This window comes from Nematolebias whitei, chromosome 14, assembly GCF_014905685.2.
Source record: "Nematolebias whitei isolate Nwh7 chromosome 14, NemWhi1, whole genome shotgun sequence".
NCBI classification, from domain to species: Eukaryota; Metazoa; Chordata; class Actinopteri; order Cyprinodontiformes; family Rivulidae; genus Nematolebias; species Nematolebias whitei.
The window spans coordinates 30,003,520-30,008,582 of record NC_056511.1 but is presented as its reverse complement, the minus strand read 5'-3'; positions in this window follow the sequence as shown (position 1 = coordinate 30,008,582).

Here is a 5,063-nt window from a genome sequence, read left to right as displayed (position 1 = left end):
AAAAAAAAAAAAAAAAAAAAAAAAAAAAAAAAAAAAAGGAAGATTCTTTTGTAATAAACCTTTGGATGTTCAGTTTTACCCTGCATGACCTTGTCTGCAGCTGGGAAACCAGCAGGTCCCGTGCAGGGGTCGTACTCTCTGATCAAGGCTTCACACAGAAGGTTGTAATCCCTCTTCGTTGCATCAGGTAGACGCTCGATGAAGGTGAACACCTCTCTGTCCGAAGTGAGCCGTATCAGACTGATCTTATCCTCTGTCGTAGCATTAGGATAAGATCTCAATCTGAACTCCAGATCTTTGAGATACGCTTTTGTTCCAGCTGACCCCATGGGTCCGGGAACAAAGCGTTGTACATATTTTGAGATTTTCTGCAAATCATCCATTGAAGGAGACTGTATCACCGGTCTAACTTGTGTGACTGGTGGTGCAGACTGGTCAAGGCCTTCCCCTACCGCCCATGGTGGGGGTGGGGGTGGCTGATAAGGGTTGGTAGGAGGAGGTGCATATTGGTGCAGGTCTGTCCCCACCCTCCGAGATGGGGGTGGAGGGGACCGCATGGTGTCAGGAGGAAGAGGTGCAAGTGGTTGCAGGTCTGTCCCTACCACCCGTGGTGGGGATGGAGATGACTGCATGGTGTATACCGATTCAGTGAGTCGATAACGGTGCAGGTCCATCCCCGCCGCCCGAGATGGGGTTGGGGGTGGCCGCATGGCGTTAGGAGGAAGAGGTGCAAGTGGTTGCAGACCCGTCCTTATCCCCCGGGTTGGGGGTGGCTGATAAGGGTTAAGGGGAGGAGGTGCAACAGCACCTGTCTGGGGTGGTTGTAGCTGACCCTGTTCGTCTCTGAGTCTCAAACCAGCTTGCTCCATGTCAGAAATCAGGTTTGTAGCTGTAGCAAGCCTCTCCTCACAAGCTGTCAGGCGCTCATGTGTTGACTGATTTTCACTTTGTAATTTCAGCCAATTTCTGAGTATTATCTCCTTGTCTGCCTTGCAATCGTCCAGCTCCTTTAATCCGGCCTGCAATCGTGCTTGTAACATATTGTTATCTGCACACGCGGTTTCGTACGCTTGTTCCTTATCCGCAATCTTCACCTCATATGATTGAGCCTGTACTGACAGCTCAGTCTTTGAGAGGTCCCTATCAGTCTGAATTTGTTGTTTCAGCAACTCAGATGCATTTAACAATTCGTCACACCTCTCCTTTTCAGACTCATATCCGTTGAACAGCAAGGTATTTCGTTCAACCAGACGGTCCAGTTCCGCCTTCAGAAGCAGAGCAATTTTTGCCAACCGTTCACGGCTGGACTTTGTGTCCTCCTTCACTTTAGCTGCTTTTGACAACGTCTGCAGCTCCTCATATCTTTGATCATCATCAAGGTCTAGCAATTGCTCTAATTGTTTACCAACAATTGACGTTGTTAAAATATGTAACGCTGTCTGGACAACATCTCCGGATTGTAAGGGGTCAGTGTTTACATCTTCGTCCGCCATTATCTGCTATTTAGAAATTAAATAGGAGATGTAAATGTTTAGGTGGTAAAAGAAAATCAGAAAAATCTCTTTTTCCTGATAAGTTTACTCTTATTTAGTGATTTATCAATTAAACGTGCGTTATCTTCTAGCAAATGAGTAAACTTTTTCCAACTTTGTGAATATCTGTAACTGTATCTTATTTAAAAGTTTCTAAATTTTTATTTTGTACCTGTTTCTCAAGGATTTATCAGTGAATAAAAATTTGTTCGGTAAATGCTCTCTGCATAAATACCTTCATAACTTTTAAAATGCAAGATAACAGAGTGTATTCAACTTGAGGAACGGTTAAAAACTCAAAAATGCCTTTAGAAAAAAAAAAAACACGTTTAATTTCACCAAAATAACCTAAAAAACGAAGTGAAACCTGTGATCCCACGTCTTCTCCAGAAGATGTCAGTACAAGCTCAACAATTTTAACTCCGACACTGTTTGTGTTGTCCACTAGGGGAGCTATAACTTCCTGTGGCGTTCGGTTGACATCCTGTTGTTAGCCGCTTAGCTTAAAGTTAGCTTCGGCTAAACCCGGTTAAAATCAACGTTTCTGAACGAATTTTTTACCCAAACGTGGCAAAATTTTAGCAATTAGACTTCGAAGATTTAAACTCCGTGTCAGAACACAGCTTTAAAGCGCTTTTCAGCTTAAAAAAGCAGATTTTATTCCCTATGAAAACGAGTTTCCATTTCCGGGTCACGCGACTGAAATCACCAATGAAAAAGCAGCGCAGGGTTGAGAGGAAGTTACGTAGGCACGCATTCACCCTCCTCAGCAAATCAGAGCGCTCCACAACAGCGAATTCAACCAATCATAAAAGTTAGCAACAACCAGCATGCTAGATTAGCATAAAATCAGTTTGTCACTTTTTTCGTCTTTTAAACTGTCAAAATGCACTTTTTCTGTTAAAAATTGTAACGAATCAACTCCCTGAGCTGCACGGAGACGGCGCTCCGTGACAAAACGTCATTCTAGCTATTTAAACAACTCGTCCGAATTTTCCAGAACCGAGCCGGTCCAGAACCGAACCTCCCGTCCGTTTGGACCTCAGTTTAAACAGAACGCAGCGTTTTGCACAGCTCATCAGCTCTTAGTTAACATAACAGGCGTACAATGTCAGCTTCCACAAGACTCAATGACACAATTTCAGCTTCTAACATCAATAGCCCAACGCTTAGAACATGCAGCGTTTGCTTGAAAGGCGCAGCTCCAGCACGCTGCGTAAACATGCACTGTTTGGACCGCTACTTTCCACATGCCAACATTTAAAATCAATGTTTACACGGTTACAGTCCATTTATGAGCACGTGACGGGCCACCAATATGTAGATGAACAGATGCTCAGATATATTCATCATTTAACGCGGATTCCTCATTTTTCTGGACTGAATAAAACGTGCATTGAATTTAAGGAAATGCAAACGTGAGACGTCATTTACGTTTGACCCATCAAAATGAATGCGGTCATTTATTTACAGAATCAAAATTTAACATCAAACATTTACATTAATTTGGCAAATTATGAAAATAACAACATAAGCAATCAATCAGGAAAAATCATACGGCCATGATTTTTCCGTTGCTTCACCACAGACATTTATGAAAACTGTACAATTATGATCTTTTACCCACATGGATGTGGGTGAGCATTTTACACAGACATTTCTAAAATATCTGGAAGAATTTCTACTTGAGAGAAAAGTTTAAAGATGAAAGAAGTTAAGAGGGAGTAAGAGGGTGTGTGAAGGGAAGTAAGTGTTCACCAGAACCGACACTCTCCATCAGAAACCCAGCTCGCCTCGGTACGCTTGGTAGGAAACTTGACCCATTACCTTTCTGATGATAATCAGCAGATATGGTGTTCCGTTAACGCTACCTGTCCAGCGTCTCCTTAGGATGGCTGTAGCTCGTCAGAAGTAGTGGCGAGTGAAACTGTTATAATCCCATGGAACTCGGAAGAGCTCTGTTGTCATGTCAGGATCATCCCGTCTCCATCAGAACTGAACAGAACTGTTCCAGAACTTCTAACAGAACTGTGTAGTTTACAGATCTCGAGCAGAACCTTACCAGAACCAGAACTGAGTAAACCAGGAAGTACTGACATTTTAAAGAGCTGTTTCCCGGTTCACTTTTGGGAGTATTACCATTGGTCAGAACCGACCAGACGGGGTGTGTTTTGTGACGTAGGAGGTTAGAAGACAGCAAGAATTGTTATGAAAAGATCAGAAATGTTCTCACGGGGACTTCCGGCTGAATGGCGGTGAGATAAGGTGTGTTTGGGTGTGCTCCTACAGAATTAGCCTTTTCTCTGATTAATGCCTGGGCACTTTTTCCCGAGTCCGACAGCAAACAATAGCTAACTTACACACTTTACATAACCCTCCTATTTGGCCATTAAAATGCCACCAAAACCGACTAAAGGGGTAAGTTCGATCCACGCTCACCTGCGGCCTAATCCTCGTAGTGAAGCCTCGAGCTGTCCTGGATCACCTCCTCCGTCTGAGGGCGACGTCAGCAGCCTTAAGCAAGAAATACTTGTAGCTCTCCGAGAGGACCTTGCTGCTATAATTAAAGCAGAATTTCATGCTGTTCTGGGTGAAAGTCTCTCGTCGATTAATGCCGAGCTGTCCGCCTTCAAAAAGGAGCTATCGTCTGGGCTAGCAGCGGTGCAGGAGAGCTTCACGGGGCTAAAGCTAACGGTAACAGAGGTGGAGAAGTCCGTCTCCACCTGCACTGACGACATCGTGAGCCTCCAGAAAACAGTTGAAGTCCTTACTAAGACGGTGGCACAGTTGGAGGATAAGTGCGATGACCTGGAGTCCCGGTCTCGACGTCAGAACATCCGCATCATTGGTGTTCCGGAGGATGACCCATCAGCGGCGACAACGGCTGCGGTATCTCGGATGCTAAAGGAGGCCTTCGACCTCGAGGAGGAACCGCTGCTGGACCGCGCTCATCGCATCCCAGCCCCCAAACCGAAAGCAGGCGAGCGGGCCCGTCCGATTGTAGCTAAGTTTCACTACCAAGCGGACTGTGTGAAAATCCTGGCGAAGGCGAGGGAGTTGCAGCGGGTCAAAGTGAACGGTACGAATATCTTCGTTTTCCCTGACTACACTGCCAAAACGGCCCGGGCGCGGGCAGCCTTCACGGAATGTCGTCGCAAGCTGCGGGACATCGAGGGGGTTCGGTTCGGCCTGCTCCACCCGGCCCGGCTGAAGATCACGTTTGAGGGTAACACGCGGGTGTTTACCTCTGCTGAGGAGGCGAAGATTTACATTGAGTCGATTACAAAATGAGCATTACAATTAATATGATCGATCTCACACTCAGGAATGTCAGTATTATTAGTCATTATTATTATTCAGGTTTGAAAATGTAATCAAAGTGTTCTGTCTACACTCACGGACTTATTTGTTTACATTCAGGGGTTTAATGTTCTGAATTATAATTAGTATGTTTTGTTTACAATTAAGGATTTAATGTTTAGAATTATAATTAGTGTGTTTTGTTTACAATTAGGGATTTAATGTTTAGAA